This window comes from Rhinolophus ferrumequinum, chromosome 24 (assembly GCF_004115265.2).
Source record: "Rhinolophus ferrumequinum isolate MPI-CBG mRhiFer1 chromosome 24, mRhiFer1_v1.p, whole genome shotgun sequence".
Classification (NCBI taxonomy): Eukaryota; Metazoa; Chordata; class Mammalia; order Chiroptera; family Rhinolophidae; genus Rhinolophus; species Rhinolophus ferrumequinum.
In genome coordinates, this window is record NC_046307.1 from 34780800 (window position 1) to 34801311 (window position 20512).

General features: G+C 35.9%; 1 protein-coding gene across 3 annotated transcripts in view; it reads left to right on the forward strand.

The window, feature by feature from the left end:
- TENM2 (teneurin transmembrane protein 2) overlaps positions 1-20512 on the forward strand; it is a 1147948-nt gene that overhangs the window by 530292 nt on the left and 597144 nt on the right. The window lies entirely within an intron of this gene.

Sequence of the window (20512 nt, forward strand, 5' to 3'; positions counted from 1 at the left end):
GCTCACATGTATTTCAGCATTGAACAAACACAAAATGCAATATGCTTCAGTCTCCCAGCACCTGATTTTTATTGCTGCTGCTGTTGTTTTAAAGTTTGGATCATTTGCTTTTCACCTCAGTCTTCACTGATTTGGTGTTCATTGCCTCTGTTGCTAAAATTTATTGCTGGCATGAATGAACTGAGATTTGAGAATGCAAAAGAAAAAAGAAAAAAAATCTAATTAGCCTGAGTTTTCACTTAAGGGTAACAGAAATTCCAATTATATCAGATGTGTTTCTAGGATGCTACCTAAAATGTTTGAATTAATTTTAGATGATTATTTTTTGGATGGGAAAAATGTGAATATTCAAAGTACAAAATTCTGTGAAAAGAATGCTTCTCTGGAATGAGACGTAGAAAGGTGACTTGAATACCTCCACAAGGCTTGGTCCTAGGGAGAATGGCTCTCCTGTGGTACTGCTGAGTTCAGCATCCATGAATGAGAGAATATTTGACATATGTGTTTGGTGATAGAATTTTTTTCTTCCTGAGTTTCCAAACTAGACTTGTTCCTCAAAACCATCCTCTGGCACGTCTCATGCTTGCCAGACCATCTAATGGCATGTCATGGGTGCAGCCCACGCATCCAGTTTTTGAGGACATCAGAAGGTGCTGAATTTTGGGGGAGTGGAGACCAAATGCACTGGGGGTTTCATCATCGAGAGCTGATCTTCAGTGCAAGTACCGTGGGAAGCCCCCTCATACACGTGTGGGGACACTTCATTTTTCCATCATGGTTAAAAGAGCAGAGAAAGAGGTGGACGAGGACTAAGGAAACTGCCATACACTGTTTGATGTCATCACGCCGGTGATAGCATAGGGAGTCTTTAAAATCACAGCACATACAGTTGTCTTGTTTTCAACTTAGGAAACTTTGCAGCATCTTGAAGTCGCACTTCTCAGATTCCATCCATGCTTTTACATAGCTTTCTGGCATAAAATCTTTTCTCGGACTCCCGCTGTACCAAACTATTGAGTGTTGTGACACTGCCGCTGATAATGATTTCTTAAATAAGTAGCAAGTGCTGATAGGCCAGGAGACATACACTGTCTGTATCATATATGTGTTTTAATGTGATTTATGGAAGTGACTTCTTCAAGGTGAGGGGAAGACAAATTTGAAGTTGCTGCTTGACTGTTTGTACCACTGAACCACTGTCCTTGTCCTAGAGAACTAACTAGAACTAAAGGAGGCAGACGTAACTCAGTTGTAAACTGAATGGGAGTTCAGCTTGCACTTTTTAAGCAGATGGTAACCCAAACTGTCCTTACTCAAACTATCAGATTCATATAAATAGCATTTTTCTGACTTTTCCAGTAGATGCTGCTGAAGAGCAAAGAAAATTATTTTTCTACAGGAAAAACAGAAATGCAGTAGACTCATACAAGCTAATGAAAAAGATCCTTCTCCCCAAACTCTGCTGATCACATTTTGCATACTTTGCTAATTAATGAGTTATATTGAATCATTACCTTTTATGACGTTCTATAGAAAGCTATTAAAACTCGAGTTAGATTTTTAAAATTATGAAATTGTTCTCTTTAGTCCCTATATATAATATCTGTTTGCTGTTTTCCATTAAAAAAAAAAATCAAGTTAACTGCACATTACTATTCAGAACATTTCATCCCTGAATGCTAAAACCCTTTAACATGCAAATATGATGTCAGAGGAAGAACTGAAATAGAATACCCTGAGAAGAGTAATGATCAAACGCATTATAAAAATATGCACCAGTTGCCAACATGTAATGAAATATTAAGAAATTAAAAGCATGCAACCTCTAAAGTAATAGAATTTCATTGCTCTGAGACTGTTTTCCCACTGAATATTAAGTGCTTAATAGATCTATCCGTAAAAAAATAATCAAAAACCTACATGGTTTGTCACTGAAGTTCTTTCATTATGTGATTTTGAAAAATTAGCCCAATAGGATTTTCCTCAGACTAGGAAATGTAATTAACATTGGATATTAAGTGCCAGATTTCCAAAGCAAAAGGCACAGGCTTGATAGAGAAAATAAGAATGCAGAGAGCAGGCTTCAGCACTGGCAGCTGAGGGGACCCGCGCTGGACCTACTCTGTTGGTAATCACTCTGATAAAATGACAAAGACATCCCAGGGGAGTCCGGGATGCTGGTACCCAGACACGAACTGATGCAATTTCAGGCAACCAATGACCTCTATCTATGGGATTATTTATTTTGGGAAATGATCAATTAACCAATTTCAGTTATGAAAGAGAAATGTGTATGTATGTGATTATATATATATATACATATATATATATATATATACACACACACACATACACACATATATATAATCACATACAAACACATTTACATATATATATTCCAATGTAAGGGGGCCTTGGATATTGCAAAGTACCTATAGATAAGACAAGCTCTACCTCGGAGGTAGAGCTTTCAGTTTTTTGCTGTTCTTTTTTTTTTCTTTCTTTCTTTTTTAACCTTAAGCAGCCCGAGCTTTTTTTCTGGTGGATTTTTCTTTTGCATCGAAGCCCTTCTTTGTCAGTTTTTATTCCTGAGGTGTGAAATGCTTCATAGGATGTTTTGATTTAACACCCATTCATTCCTTTTTTCGGGGAGAATAAAAAAGCTTGTATTTAGAAGACATGAGTGTCAGCTGCCCCTATTTTGTAATCAGCAGTGTAGACCCACTGGGATAAGGATTTTTTCCTTTTTTTTTTTTTTTTTTTACTTCGATTCAAATAGGTTTTGTGCTTGACCCGTAGTGGTTGTTTTTTTCTTTCTGTCTTTAAGTAAGAAAAGCTTTATAATTTGGGGGGGTGGGAGATTTTATTTCTTTTTCTGGTTTTCCGCTGCTCACTTTTGGGGTTTTCTTTTATTCATTATAGCTGTCAAGCACTGACTATACCCAAAGCACTCTGAATTTAATGCGACAAATGATACCTCTCACAACAACAAAAAATATGTGCCCTCTCACTGTGAACCTTAGGAAGACTGCAGATGTGAACCATACCTGGAGAATTGCCTAGTGGGTTAAAATGTGCCAGTCTTAACTCCTTCCTTAGGAGAAAAGAGGAAAGGTCACTGCAGGTTGAGGGGATCCTGAGAATGGCAGCCTTTGAATTAAGAGTGAAAGGTGAAAACACAACATAATCCTTATGAGCAAAATCACAGGGGTCCTGTGGAAAGTAATGCCAAAAAGAATGACTAATGCCAGTCCGATGGAGACCCTCAAATGTCGGGTCAAGGTATTTAATAGCCACTGGGAGGATGTTATCTGCAGCTTCTAGAGACGTTTCCTTGGTATGGGGATGGAGAAGGAATGGAATAGTGAGTCTGTACTACGCCCCACCCCTAAGAGATGCTGAACTGTCTATCTAGGGGCCATCTGCTTTCCTATTAAATTGTGGTCTTCAGGAGCTATTGTCACTAATGGGATGTTGCTTTACCTTTCAGGGATGTTGTTTATAAACAAAACAAAACAAAAACCAGCAAGAGCCCCTAGTGTAGAAGATGGAAGCGAGTGAATAATCCAATGCATTAGCCTAGACATGGGTGGTAAGGTTGAGAAACACTGTCCAGAGGAGGCAGAATGGCTGTGAAAAACACCTTCCTATTATAATTATTGCAGTTTCTTGTATGTACTGTAGATGTCATAGCCTCATTAGGCAGGGGTTTTGTGTATATGCATTTGTTTTCACAAGAAAAACTCTCACCATTCATCAGAGATGAGACCTGTAGTTTAGAAGGTGTGGTATTCTCTTGATACTATTTGGATATAATCAGTTAGTGTTATGTTCATCCCCATTTCCTGACATAGAGTGGATTTTTATGATCTTTGAGGATTTTCATGTCTCTGAAAAGGTATATATTTTATGTATTAGAATTAGTTGCCTCCCTGAATTACCTGTGTTATCAGTTACTTTCTATAAACCTTGACTAACTTCCCTTGAACTCTTAGATGTCTAGTGTGTTTGACTGATGAGCTCAGCAGGGGGGACTTCTGTACCTATATAATGGAAGTTTATAATGTTAACATATAAAATGTTTTCTTGCATACAATAGACTTCATAATGAGAGAGAGCAAAAATAATTATTAGCACAATTAAGTAAGTGGAATGTCTCCCTTTTCCTCGGAAGGTGATTTAACCAGCCTATTCAGGGGGACGGGGTTACCAACAGCACCTGGAAACCAAGTTACAGATGAGTTTCTTGCCTTATCCTCCAACCACTTTAATCTGATTTGTTCCATTTACTTTTTCCAAGCTTTTCATCTTTCCACCATTTTAATACCATCAGAGATGGGGGGGCTGCCCATGACATTCACACTTGACATTATCAAACACAAAAGGCATCACTCATACACTTGACTGCGTTACAATGCAAGGGAAAAAAATAGATCCCAAAGGCTTAGAAATTATTGTTTCGTACCTTGAATGTAGGTGGATTTTTTTTTTTCCTGTTTCTTCTAGCCTGCCTTATTTGACTGATTTGCTTCTGTGTATTTGCAGAGGGTTCTGAAAACCCTGGAAAAATCAGCGCTCACAAATCCATAACGTACACATCCTTATGTACACCGGAGGTATGTGTATTAATACAATGGAAATTTACACCTCTGTTATCATCTTTTATTTGCTAGGCACCAACCACATTTTCATGCAGTACCAATGTTGAGCCTTGCACGGAAGCTGTCTTTTCTCCATTGACTTCAGTTCTTCTGACTGTCGCACAGCTGTGGCCAAACCTTTTCCTGACTCACACTTCTGTGGTTATTGCAGTAACTCCATTATTTCTGGGTAGACCAGAAATCTAATGAATTCATAGCAGTCCCGTGTTTGTTTTCCCATGAAGTGTGTGTGTGTGTGTGTGTGTGTGTGTGTGTGTTGGAGTTGGGGGGGGTTATTCTTAAAATTAATATAAATTTATCTGTACTTCCTTTGCTTTCTATTCTGAATCTTTTGTTCAAAGACAGTTTACCCCCTATATGTAAGACAACATTTGTGAGCTGAACAAATAGTGTTATCAGATTGTGGTGAATTGCTTCAGTAGTATTACATCATGCATTGAGATCACGTGCACTATAAAGCTCTGTAAAACAGCCAGCTACATGGTATCCTACAGGTTTAATATACTTCTGCAGCCTTGTACTTGGGAAGGATTTCTGTAATTGGCGACAATCTAGCAAGAAGAACTTTTTAAGCCATTGGAGGCTGAAATACAAGTTTTTTGAGAAATGTGACTTTATAGGCTTGAAACTGAATGGATTACAAATTTCTCTTAACTGGAAAGAATCATAATTGCATATATAGTGCAGTCCTGATTATCTAGGGTTTGAATTTCCAGCCTGAGGATTATCCAGATTTCTTCTCTGACTCCCCTGTCTTCTCTTCAACTACCTGATGTGAATCATTTCTCTAATCATTGGTACCTCCACTAACATTAGGGAAGGGCATTTTTGAGCAGCAGAATCCAAAAACCAGTGAATTATCCTTTAGAAAAATTAATTATGTAAAAAGTCTGAGTGGCGAGGTGTTTTAAACCAGTCGCTAAAATTAAATGACTAAATTTCAATTTGGGGATGGGAGAGGGGTCTCTCTATTTACAAATGGTGGTTTACTATAGCTGTAAATATACCAGAATTTTACCCACGTGTTTCAGGGGCAAAAATGATGCCAAGTAGTCAGTTTCATTTTTCTAGATTATATCATTTCCTTCCCCTATAGCCAGACCAACTACTATTTTTAATTAACTGCTTGGATATTGTGTCTAGCTGGAACTTTATAAGGTCACTTGGATCAACCCAGTTACCTAAAGCAGGTTATCAGGGCTCTGATTGGCGTGTCCGTCCAGTATGAAGTACAACAGTGGATCATTGGTGCCCAAACCCACTTAGTAAATCTCCAACACCGGTCCTATTCCATTTCCATCATCAGCTGAGTTCCACTCAATCCTTGAAAAGTTATCTATATTTAGGATTTGACCCCAGGGAGGTCTTCAAAGTCTCGGAGGACTTTAAAGGCTTTAAAGCCTATTCGATACCAGAATTAGGCTGAGATGGTGAAAGGATTTCAGTTTTATGTACTATATCACTGTTTAAATTCTCATTTAGAATATGGATTGAAAACTGTTGGTCATTATACCACATCAGCGACTGCACCTCAACATTTAAAAACTTCAAGTAAATTTCTCCCCAATAAACTCAGTTTTAATTTCTTGATAAGATTCAAGTGTAGGAAATATAGTTGGCTTTTCGAGCGAGGTTCTAATCACAGAGGAGGAGCTGAAATTACCAGGTACCCCCCAAGTTTGTAGAACAGGGATCGGAATTCCATCTACTGGATATCACTACAGAATCAGAATTTGATTTCCTCTCCCTTTCTTATACATCATTTGTGTCTTGGACATTTTCAAAATCTTGCGGTTATATAGCTGCTACTCTGTAACGATATCTTATCAAATAATGTACTCTTCTCTTATACTATCCTTGTTTGACAAACGTCTATAAATAATCAGTTGTACTTTTGAGGTGCCTGATCAAACTTCACAGATGTTTCTATTTATAAATCTATTATGTAATGTAATGTAAGTGATAAAATATAAAATATATACTATCTAATATGGTTGACACAAATATAGTAAACGGCAAAAAAATGTTGTAACTCCCTTGATCCTAAAAATATTCTCTTATCACTAAATTAAAATTGAGTTTATTAAAAAGAAAATTGTGAACAGTTGAGGTGTAATTGATGATGTAGTATAATGACCAACAGTTTTCAATCCAAATGTTAAATGAGAATTTAAGCAGTAATAAGATATGCAAAACAGGAAATGGAAAATCTCGGTGACTATTAGAAAAATCATTGGCAAATCTAGTCACAAGTTCTGTATATGTACTAGGTTGATGCAAAAGTAATTGCAGTTTTTGCAATTTTTTTTAACCTTTTTAACCACAATTACTTTTGCAGCAATCTAACAGAAGATGCCTCTTATCTGTCAGATGTGTGTGTGCGCACACACGCACACACACAGTTACTCTCTCTATAAGTGCAGATTTCTACCTCTATCTTTGTATCTGTATCAGTATCGATGTCTGTAGCAGTATCTGTATCCAGAGGTAGAAAGAGAAAAAAATGGGTATATTCCTAGTAAGATATAGTGTGATTATATTCCTGGGAAGATATTGCGTCTTTTTTCTAGCTGACATTATTACACTCTCACAAATGTGACATGCAGTGTCCTAGGTACCAGGGATGCCAAGAGAACCCCACGTGATTCTGGAGTTCATGATCTAGTCCTGAGTTAGAAAGTATTTTAATGTTGAATATTACACTCATGCATATATTTTACAGTTGACAATGTTGAAAGAAAGAAACTAAATTCAAGGATCACAAAGCCATCCGAGCCCTCATTCCACACTTGAGATGCTCTGCTTCATCAGGAGGAAGATTAGAAAAGAACTAAATAGAGCAAGTAGCATTCGGGGGGAGAAGATCCTCACATAAAGTGATGTAGTCCCAACCAAAAATAAATCTGGCTTTATGGAAATGCCAGGCCAGCGTGTCTGAATTCTCTGTAACTCTTTATCGCTGGCAAGTCACAAGCTAAGGATAGGATCAGTTTGCCTGAAAGTCACTTTTCTAGAATTCTACAGGAGGACACTGGGAAAGTGCTGTCAACGGGATTAGTATAAAACATGTGCACTTAAGGTCTCGTTTGAAAATGTCTGTAAATAATTTGTGCGTATTTTTCTAACATGAAATGGGCTTATGTGGTTAAGATCCTTTTCTTGATCTATATAGCATTTATGGTATGTGTTTTATGTTTTTATAACCATATATCACATGTGATTTATATACATGCACATATAGTCTCTAGAGGTCAGTAGAATATAAGAAATGGGCAAACATTCTATCTAGATGAGACCTAGAGATTCTGGAGACCATTTTTCAGAGTGAAATGATGATAGTCTACCAACGACATCAGGAACTAAAATCATTAATCAGTGTTAACAAAAAAGTCATGTCATCCTTGTTCCTGAAATGAATCTAATCTATTTGTTTTAAGCAAATTTCAGATAAATGAACGTTTGCATGGCAAGAACCTTGACAGAAACCCAAGCTATAATTACTGTATTATGGTTTATTATAAGACCGTGATTCTCCAGAATCTTTTCAGAAGATATTTTGAATATTACTCGAGCAAAACAGTAAATTGTTTTTAAACACTTGACTATTACATCCAAAACACTATTTCTATTTCAGCTGCCAATTCAGTCTCCTCAGTACTTAGAAATGAATGATTTCATGATTTATATGTTACAATTCTATTTGTTCTTATGAACTAAATGTCTCAGATGTTGAGAAATGTATTAGGAAATTGTGATTTATTTTATATATAATGCTAAAATTGTTGACAGTTTAACAAATTACTTCACAGTTGAGCGTGTTTATCAAGTTTTTTTTTCTCTAGAAAATCATGTACAAAAACTATAGAAAATGATGGCATATAGCTATGAACTATTTGACAGTGGAGTTACCGGTGCCTCTGACACACCATCCCGTGCAAGAGAACACAGGGCAGCAGGGCTTCAGGTTTCCTCTCAATCTGAGCTAGAATAATTATTACTTAAGTTGAGTTTGCATGACATGACTTTGAACTTAATATGCCTTGCCCATGTTAATGTCACTTACACTTGGGACTAACCTACCAATAACCTGGTCCTATATTTGTCTACTTAGCTCAATGTCCTCCATGATAAATCCTAATCTAGAGGCTACAAACAGAAGTGCCCAAAGGGGAGTAGTCAGAAGTAAGACACCAGGAGGTGATGTGGAGCAGTGAAGAAGGCATTACAGTTTCTCACACACACACACACACCCCAAACCTGTGCTACCTACACAAACGAAACACCTACTAAGCATTTTTAGAGAGTGATCACATGGAGTCTTTAAAGGAACTTTAGGGCGTCTTCAGTCATCACCAAAAGATACCCAATAGATACTTGATAAATATTGATGGAGCACTTCGAAAGAATAATCTACTCACTTTGCTGCCAAATTATTAAATGAAGAAGATGCGATATATTTTCTATCCTCAAGGAGTTTACAGTGTAAGGGGAGGTCTCCCATGTATCCTCTCCCTACCTCTGTGCCCCCACGTCTGCTCTCTCAAGTTTCCTCAATGTACACTCCTTCCCTACAGAATTCCTTTCAGTTCTTCCAGCTTTCAATACTGTGCCTTTGCAAGCGCTTTCCTTTCGTGTCATCTTCCAACACTCCAGCTTGCCCCTGGCTAACTCCTGTTTATCTTTTATATCTCAGTTTAAGTGTCCCTTCCTCCCCCGAAGGTTTCCTGGGCCATCCCCTCTATAGGTCTAAATTAGGAGCTCCCACTCTGTGACTCTATCACAATGTGTTTACCTTATTATAATACTGTTCTCATGTTATATAACTGCCCATTTCATTGTCCATTTCCACATAAGTTTTTAAGCTCAGTGAGGGCAGGAACCCTGTGGTCTAACTTATATCATGATCTATCATGATGCCTAGCAAAATATCTGGCAGCATGAAATTCCTTTAACCAACTCTTGAATGAGTGCTTAAATACATAAATAATCCCAATGCATTGATAAATTAGAAAGGAGCCATCACATCTCCAAGACACTGGGAAGGATTAGCATCATTGTGTGGACTCCAGTCTTACTCAAGGACAGGTTCCAAGCAGCCCAGGCATCACCTTTCTTCTGCCTCTCCTTGTCTACCTTGAAATAGATCCAGGTCCCTAAGGACCAGCACAGAGCCATCCTCTTAGTTCAAGAGGGTTGTACACTTTTTAGTTGTGGTTTTCTCCTTGGTCTCTGATCATGTTACTTATGATGGACTTGTTTTAGTGGAAGCCTAGAAATGGTGTCTCCCTCTTTCCCCTCTGGTGACTGGTTTCAAGATATGCAACCTTGACCTCAGGACTGTTTAAAAAGACCATGGACTCTGAGTGGTGCCACCGTGATGCAGCATGAGTGGTTACTCAATAAGAAGCACTTTGCTAGGAAGTGGGGATTCAGAGATGATGTAGAATAAATATATGTTGATTTATTTGTAGTTGGGTCTAGGGGACCAAGGTGACTTTATGTGAAAATCTTCTCACCCCAAATCATACTTTTTTGCTGTCTTTTCCAACTTTCCTTCTTACCTGTCCCAATAAGGTCTTTGAGGTCTGTGGTTTGATAAGATGGAGCTATACCTGCTTGCTTCTAACAGAAAGACCCTACTGCCTAGGTGCCAGTCTTCCTTTTAACATCCTGAGACTTATGTTTGCATCCCTAATATGAGATTTCTGATTCCCACACTGCTGTTCTCTGGAGATGGACACATTTAGATGAGTAGCTTCTGGTGCATGCAGTTGTCAGAGCACCCATTCACTTCCGTTTATCTTTTCTTTTTTTGTTTTTCGTTGGCCATTTTAATTAAGTCATACCCTCAAAGTAGAAAATTATTCTCATAGTACCCTGAAATATAGTTAAGAATAGATTTGGAACTAAGGAGTGAACAACTTCAATCTTTTATGACTTTGACTCAGCTGCATTCCAGACATTGCTACCTTTAAATTAGCAAGCGTATGATAAGTTTGGTGAGCTACAAGGAATATGATGAAAAGAGCATTCAGATATGGTATTTTCTCATTATTGTTATTACTTTAAATTATCTTCTGCCTTTATCATCTAATCCTGGTTCACTGTCATTTACTTGTGTTGTTGTCTAAAGGTGAGAGTGAATATTTTATAAAAAGTATAAGGTGAGATTATCTCCATATATTTATATGATTAAGCAGCATTGTAATTATTCGGAAGGAATAATAGAGGTTTCAGGAAAAACTAAAGCATACCTGACCAAGCATGGATGGTGAGGGGAGAGCTGGCTATTAGTTTATAGTTTGATAGTACTTGCTATATTACCAGGAGTTTTACTTTTTAATATTGTGTCAGGGAAGTTTAATGTAGAGATGAATAGTGGACCATGTAGAGATTAATAATAAATCGTTTTCTTCATCTCTGGTGAAAACTTAAGAACTCGTCAATCAACAGTTTTTTTTTCAAATCATTGTCTTTCTGTGTTACACAAAACAGGAACAACCTTACGGCCATTCTAGAAGTTCTTTAGATAACAATTTAATACAAATGTTAACCAAATAATAAGATAATGATTTTAGGTTGTACTAATAAACATTAAAAGGCTGGTCAGCTTACTGTCCCCCTGATAATATGCATATTAAATAACTTAAGTTCACAACTGTAACTTCTGCTTTAAATTTTAACATATAAACCTTGCCCCAATTTTTGCTTCCAGGTGGATGATATCAAGATGTCCATTTCAGCCTTACTGTCCCTTTCCTTCTCAAAGAATGTCCTATTAAATCCATTCCTACATCTTTTGTAGAAAGTCTTAATACCAAACATCGTTTCTATTTCTTCTTGAATAAGATTTTTTTTTATAAAAAAGTAATTATTTGAAAAATGGAATATACTTGCCATGAGGACATAGATTCCATTTGTAAAAAAATGATAACCACCTCATAACCACCGCAGTATCCCACATTTCCAAAGTGTTCTGGAATGAGAAAAAAAAATCAATATCGGAGTGAAAAGTGTATTTCAATTTAGTTAGGTGATTTTACTTCACAGAAAAATATACAGGTATAAAGAATAGACCTTTGACTTTTACCTTGGGTTTATTTTGAAACTGGGAAAGTGCTCGTGGACTGGTTGATGTTCAATTGGTAATTGTTGATCTCTGAGGGGGTGCAGCATCCTCCATCTGAGCTTATTACCGTGTAAAATATGGATTGCCTTTACCCTACTGGCCTCTGAATCCTGTTACCATCCCATTAGAGAGTGTGGGATTTTAGTAATTCTCTTGTTGTTTCCAGTGGGCAGTGAATATAATGGGGAAGGCCAGGGGTTAATGCAGTTCACTTCTTTTAATACCTGTCACTCCGAGTCCCTTATCGTTTGCTATAGTCTCATTGGGGTCCACCCCCTTCTCTGTCTGTGATGTTTAAGGCCCAATCTCTTTTTATGTGCCTTTCTAACCTGAAGAGTTTGGAGACGGGAGTAATTTGGTGATTCTTAGGTATAAACAGAATTTTAGCTCCTAGCTTTTCATAAACTGAAGATAAATAAATAAGGTGGTGTGTCAGCTTGTTGTGCAACAGGCTGTAGCTCAGAAAGGTTTTCAGTGACTGTCATTGTACCAAGAATAGTATTGAAATAGCTCTTCAATCAAGATCATTTATAAGGCCTTTTGGAAGGAGAAGCATGAGACAAGTGGGTCAGATCAATGCCCACTAGTGTTCTGGGTATAATGTTTCCATGTGTTCATGGAGGCAGCTGTGTCCTGGGTCCTAGGAGTGGAAGGAAGAGGAACTGGGAAACATTTCTAAGTGACAGGAATTAGATTCCTTTCAAGAGAACTTTATGAGCAGAAGCTAAGTCCCTACACATCAGACATGCTTAGTGGATGTATATGTCTGATTATATATCCCTGGTTTTATTCATGAAATTTGTTTTTAACTAATATAGCTTCTTTCAGAATAAATGCGAACATCAGATTACTTCTCAGTGTGTCAAAACAAATTAGTTCCCCACAGTGATGCAGTGAAAGGTGTAACTCTTTCCCTTTTTATATGTCAGAAAGCATTACTGGGACTGGGAAATCCCCACTCCCCCATCTCTCCCCCCCACCCCCCGCCGCCCCCCTTAGCCTGAGAGCCCTGACAGTTTGCAAAAAGTCCGGTTTAATGCACCAGAGGGGTCACCAAGGGCTGCAGCACCCCCTCTGCTGCCATTAATGAGAATCGCATGCTGAGATCCAAAGAGACAGGTCCGCTCAGAAAAAGGCAGGAATGGCAGGTGATAGACCCTTTCGGTCTGTTGAAGGTGAGTGATAGTCCCAAAGCATATTGTTCACCTTCTCAGAAAATGAAGTTTCCATATGTTTCATCATAAATGGAATAAGTGTGCAACATAATTGCAACATGAAAATGTGCGCTGGATGACGTAGTTGAAAACTCGTGTTTGGGAGGAAATTTCTTCTTGTCTTTAGGTTCTAACTCTCTTGATTGCCTGCCTGGTTACAGCTAGTAGTCTAAGCCTGGGGGTGGTGTTTAGATATGGTGCCTTGGTATAGAATAGTTTGTGCATGCACATTGAATATTCATGCATGGAGCTTGTCCTTCATTTGAGACATCACTTATCATATTTCTAGACAGACTGTGATAATATTATTTCTTTCCATCAGTTGGGTGTGTCGAGAGAAATTCATTTTAGAAGGTAATTATGTAGCTACAGATACAATTAGTTTTTATTCCAATGAATTGACATGAATACACGCTGTTAAAGGATATTATTTCCTTGTGATTCTTAGTTATGGATTGATTACCTTTTAAAACCCTTTCCCTCCCCCACAATCACCTGGCAAGCTCAAACCTACACAAATTAAATAAGAGCTACGATAGATATCTACTGATGTAATAGTTACTCTTTTGTTTTAAAGCACATATGCATGAGATCATTCGCAGAGAATTACTGAACTTACAGAAGAAACATAGGACGTATACAACATGTAGAACCAGATTTTCTCACTATTTTGTAAAGGACAATATAGGGGATCTTGGTTATTCAAATGGATGTGGACTTCTGGTTTTCATTTATGTTTGGGTCCCATTTAATTCATCATGTCTCTTTGTTCTTGAAACGTTCCTTCAGTTCTACCAAGAACCACAAAAATCAGATGACACTCATGTTTCTCTCAGTGAAAGAATGATGTATCATCTTCACTATCATCATAAAGCTACAGACTTGTCATTTGTTGTCTCTCCCAGTGTTCCCTTAATACACAGTAAAAATATTATTTAACATTTGTTGAACATCAGCAAATTAGTAATCCAATTTTACTGTTCGTAAGGCCAGGTAGTTAAAAAAAAAAAATAGTATCAGAATTCAAAACTAAATGTGAATTGTTGTATGGAAGACACAGAAATGCTGAATACCATATTTATACCATATTCCATGTCTTACTTTCTTGAAAACATGCTCTCCAGTTAGCTTATGATAGCAATAGCAGATTTTTAAACATATTTAACAGATTTTTAAACATATTTAATAAACAGATATTTAAACATATATTTTCTATTAAATTAGAATGGTCCTTTGGGAAATATGGAAAATTCAGAAGACAATTAAACGTATAAACAGATCATCCATAATCTCACCCAAATCTGTTTGTTTAAACCTTTTAAACAAATAAATATTTTAAAAATTAGGATTTTGCTATACTGTAGGAATTCTCTCATGTGTTAAACAGCACTCAAAAACATTATATTAATATTCTACCAAAGTGTGTGCCTTAAAATATATATCATGACTTTTTAAAATGTAACTTTTATTAATTTTATAATTATAAAATCTAATTGTATTTCATTATAAAATAATTTGAAAAATATACAAATAAAAGTAAAATAATTTTGAAACACCACTATAAAAACATAAATATTGCTACTAGTTTAGTGTGTGTGTCATTTTTTAAAATCATTTTGCCTATGTAATAAGTAAGAATAGTAATTCTTTTTTTAACTTTGTATTTTAGTTGTTTCTATTGAGGTTAAATACTTGATGTCTTGATCTATTCACTTTCCACTGAATTCTCTGCCTAATTATATTTTTCTAAACCAATGTCAGATTTTTTGTCTTTATAACTATTTCTAATACATTTAGGATATGGAAAACTTCTGCCTGTCATATTTATTGTTAATATTTTACCAAGTTGCGTTTTTGTTGTTGTGTTTTCACATGAAGATATTTAAATGCTTTATTTAGTAAAGTCTTCTAATATTTTAGGTATGTTAAATTGGTTTTCAGCTTTAAAAGAATCCCCTTTACGTGGTCCAATAAATATACACTTTTTATCTTAGTAATTTAAAAAATTATGTTATAATAACATTAAACTATTTAATCCATTTGGAAACGTACCTATATGCCAGATAAGGATCTGTTTTCCCCCCAAAGTTAAATTATTATTAGAATTTTCACCTGTATGTTATATTAGATCTCTTGTGCAGTAGAGTCCATTTCAGCACATTCTGATAAGGCATGTGTTTACATTTTTTTCCACTGTTTTATTATACTAATTTTATAGAGAGCTTAATGGAATAGAGGAAGGCTCTCTTTGTTTTTCTTCCCTTCAGAATGTCTTTCTTCTCTTCATTCATTTATTTTTTCAAATAAGTCATAAATCATGATTTAAAAATTTTAAATATCCATTTATTTTTATTAAATTTTCATTGTGATTATTCAACTATATGTGTGTATAGAAAGTGAAGAAATGTTACTATCTTTAACATTATTTTTCTCTATAACCTGAGGGTATTTAATTTGGTAGGTTTTTTTTTTTTTTCTTTTTTCCTCCAATAAAACATTTTTTCCCCCTTCTGAATATATGAGTTAAGTGTTTTGGCCCATTTTTCTTTCGTTTTTCTTTTCTTTTTTTAATTAAAATTTTTGGGGATGACAATGGTTAGTAAAATTACATAGGTTTAAAGTATACAATTCTGTAATACTCTTTCATTTTTCTTAATCAAGCAATTCTTTCTACAATTTTATAAAAATTCCTTATTCACTTGTGTAGAATAATGCAGGAAATTTCTCCCACATTACTTTCTTTTCTTCTTCAGAAATAATGTATGTCTGTTAAAAAGTGCTCATTATATTAGTCTACCAAAGGCCAAATTACATTTTCTGAAAGAAACATAGCTGCACAAAATAAAATGCTGATCTAACATAGTTGTTCTTTATACATTTCTGTGTTAGCAATAAATGAACTAAGCATTCTGAAGAGTTCTGATTGCTTTAGCTTCCCCAGGGTAGAATTTTCTAAGATATAATCCATAGAAAATCAGTCCAGTACGAAACTCTGCAAAGAAAGTATTCCTTGGCGAAATAAGTTTGAGAAAGAATTTATATAATAGCCTTTTCTTGATACGTCATCATAATTATTATCATATTAAAAGCTTGAAAAAGTTCAACCATAAAAACTTCTTTGACTTGTTAGATAACATCTTCTTCTAGATTTAATTAACAGCATAAACATTTGCTGGGTTTTTTTGGCGGACGGGGAGATTATTTGGTTTGCTGGTTTGTGTTTTGTTGTGGGGTAAATATAATACCTACTACTTAGCCAAGAAAACGTATTTAGTATTCAAATCATCCAGGCATTATTCAGCCAATTTGTTTCCAGTAGGTCTTGTTTTATTTTATTTATTTATTTGGTATAGAATGAAAGATAGTTCTACTGAGGTTGTTAGAGGTCTCAGAGCTTTTCCCTCACTGACCATTTATTTAACGATTAATTGTAGTTGTGATTGTAGTAGATAGTATTAATATAATCGTCATATGTGGTATGTGGTAGCTCTATGATACTTTGCAAATAAACTTTTTGTTGATCAAGTTTTATGTGTTCAGTGGGGACACGATCTTTCCAAAAGTTACAAGCAGCAGCAATGACGCACGTAAGTCCTTAATACAATTTTTATATGGAGTAGCCACTTACGGAAGTAGAGTTGGCATTACACTTCCTAATCATTTACAAGAAAAAAATGAGTAGGACATATTCCCTACTCTCAAACACCCTAGCAGTGGTGCAAGAAGAAGTAACAATTTCATAATGCTTGGCAATTTACATACATTTTAATGTACTCTGTAGTGAGGGCAAGCATTCAGATAAGTACAGTAGAAGGACAGGAAAATGCAGTGTGGGAGCTGAAATCAAGTGAGACAGCAGTTCCGAGGGAGTGGTTATCCCACCAACAGTATGTGCCAATTCCGAACGAGGAGAATCGCCCATCCCTTCTACATGCAGATTTACCCAGGTGGAGCCCCAAAGGCTGTCACACAGTTTGATGGAACTGAATCAAAATCTCATCCAAGTTCAGCTTCAGCTCCAAGAGCTTGCTGAGTAGGGCTTCTTCTCCGATAACCCTTTTTGTGGAATGTGACTTTAAAAGCATCCCAGAGTTGTCAGTTGCTTTGTGTCATGTTGACATCTGATTCATCAATGGGTAAACATCCTTCCTCTGTGACTGGAGCATCATTATATTCTCCTCGAGGTGAAGCCCCAGCTCAGGAAGAACAATGTGGAAATGTTGGTAAACCCCTTTATTACTTTAAGTCTAGACTACTGTAATTCTCCATTTGTGGGTCTTCTAAACTGTTTTATTTATAGGATGTAACTTAAGGGTAGAAGATAGCCCAGATCCTTCCTGGCATTTTTTGTCGCTTCAGCATATTTAAAACCATCAATTCAATCCTCGTATCGGTTACACATAAAATTTTACATTGATTGTGAAAGTTGTTTTACTCACACAAATGGTGCCTCAGAGATGTGGTTTCATGCTGCCTGTCTTATGGATTTTTTCTTTCACCAAACCCTGTTCAATTCTAAAGACTTGAATTTGGATGTTTTTGACATGTCCCATGAGCTAGAGGTGAGTTTATTGAATGTTCTGTTGGCAAGTTGCAGCTTTTACCATTTTTTTAAAGATAATTTTTATTACTTCAACAAAACACATAAACATACATAGATTGGAAAAACACGATTATAATTTTTATGGTTTTTTGTCTTAATCATATTTCAATATTATGAAGAAAATGTGGGTTTAGATATTTTTCTCTGCATACACTATAAAATATATTTAATAAAATGAGATTTATATGATACTACTAATTAGTAATCTACTTTGTAGATGTTTCTATACTTTAAAGCTTTATTTTAGTAATTGCATCATTTTTCATATTATGAAATGTGTGATTTCTTTTATTTAGCATTATTTCTTAAATAAGTATTTGTCAAGTGCTCACTCTTTTCGTGGTTCTGCCCTGGTTTCTGAAGATAAAACAGGTAAAACAGACACATTTTCCTGTTTCCCTGCAAAATTAACCCTCTACTGCTAGAGCTTGTACCTCCTTTCATTTCCGAGCTATTAGTAAATGGATGATTTTTGATCTGAAGTGAATCACTCGGGGATATTTGATCTGACCCTCATTCTAAGAATACAAGTATTTTGTAAAAGCGGTTAAGCTCTCCATGCTCTACCATCTTTTGCAGAAATTCTTCTAGTCTTGTTCCCCTAACTTGATCATCTTTCTATGGACATAAATCCTGTCTCTCAGTTTGGGCTCTTTGAAATAAAAGTGTATTTGATCTGTGCTGAGGAGTCATAAGCCCTGCACTCTTTACCAAATGTCATTTAGCTAGGAGCCTCACCCAAGACCATGGGGGACAACCTCATGTAGATTTAGAGATGACTGTGTTACCTTTCTCTGCTAAAATGTGACTGTTCTCATGCATATGTGCACTTCCGTGTGCATTCTTTTCAGTAACCCATTCCCTACCTAATAAAAAGGAATACTGTATAAAATTGAAACAATTTAAAAATATTCAGTATGTAAGAAGAACTTCGGGTCTTTAAATCTGCTAGTAGATTAAAAATCTGGCTCAGTGCATCCACTGCTAAAATTAAACCGTATTAAGATCATATCATACAATGCCAGGTGCCAACTTTCTGTTTCCTGCTGTTTTTAGCCAGCCAGTATAAAAGTTGTATTTCTCATTGATAGATAACATGAGACTTTGCACCTAAATGCAATATGTGAAATGCAAATTTGAGAAAGCACATGGTTATTTTATTTTAATCTTTAAAATATATAATCTATAAAAATACAATGCTTAGTCTAACACAAATGGGAGTGTAGTAACTGAATGTGGTTCTAGAAACCAGAGTTATTGTGACAGGGCTCTCTCTCTCTCTCTCTCTCTCTCTCTCTTCTAGGTATTAGAAATCAAGTTCTATCGGATAATAATCAATTTAGAAATAGTGTTTGTAGCCAGTTTTTCTTCTATCCAGATATGTAATTCCCACGTTTCATGTAATATAAAAGATGATGCTTTCATTAATTAAAAAGAATATTTTAAACAAAGCCTAGAATCAGAATTTAGTGCTCTTAAAGTAATTGTAATTTTGTGGCATGCTTCAGTATTTATTTTAATAGTGAAAGATTCAGATAGTGCAGAGAGGGAATTGTGTAGGCCAGCCTCTGTTTATATAGAAAAAAACTGACTTCAAGGATTGATTATTATCTTCAATATGTTAGCCTAGATGACTGAGAAGAAAATCTGACCATTTCACCTACGTCACACGATTTTTGATACACCAAAGTCCTTACGATTTTAGTTACAAATACAGATTAGGAAGAAAAAGATTGATTGGCTCTGGCGGTTTGAAATGCATTATGTTTGTTCTAACCCCAGCTTAGATGAAAATAAAGCGGTTCTAAACCTTGCAATGGTCCAGAAACTGAAATTACTCATTTGAAACTGCCAGGACCGATCAGTGCAAAATCGAGAAGCTCTTTTTGAGTCCTTCATTTGGAGAACATTAATTTCAAGGATTTAAGATAATCATCTTACCTTATTATCAGATAAATCTTCCTTTACATGGGTAGCTACTCTCAAGACAGCTCCTCACTTATTAAAAAAGGGAAAGAAAAGACAAGGTACCGGGAGACTCAGTGATCAACAGAGAAATTATTAAAACTGACTCAAAAGCCTGTAAGCAATGAAATTACGTTTTTATTAGTCACTTAGAATCACAGAAACTCAAAGGTGCCAAAAAATATCTAGCCCAAAGCTGACTTTTGAAATATGGGGAAACCAAGTCCCAGAGAATGGAAATGACTTATGCAGCCAATTAGGACTAGGGAGTTGATGAGAAATGACTAGCTTTTGTCCCTGATCAAAATGTATGACATGAAATCTAACATCACCAACATTCACAGTAAATAGACCCATTCTGAAACAAAAGGTTAATTTTCAAAGCAATTACTTTCTCCAAAAATACTAGCCCTCAAGCGTTCATGAAATATTTTTTGTATCGCCGTTCTCATTAGGGAGAATAAACAGAGAACCATTTGGGTTTCTTTAGTTGTTTAGTATTCCTTTAACAATTTCAGACATATTTGTGTCTGAGGAAGGATGTCTCTTATATCGAAACATGACGTATCAACTAACTCTTTGACACTGAACTTTGGATCTAGGGTTGGTAGGAATGTTTGCACTTAACATGTGTAATGTACAAATAGATCCTTGTTTAAATTCTTAGCAAGAACAGACGTGTGTAAACTCTTATCTACCATCTTTCCCCTAATTACCCTCCTTCAAAAAATAAAGAAAAGCTCCTCTGCATTCACTGAGCATGAGGATCATGGGAAAGTCAAAATGACTGTTTGAAGTGGAATTTCAGGGTGCAAATATTCACCTGTACCTAAGTATATTGTTAACAGAAGGTAAAACCTCCCTACCTTTATTCCCCCTTTTGATTGGCATTGTTCCCTCAATGCTCCTTTGCCCAGTATCTTCTGTTTTCTCTTCTTTT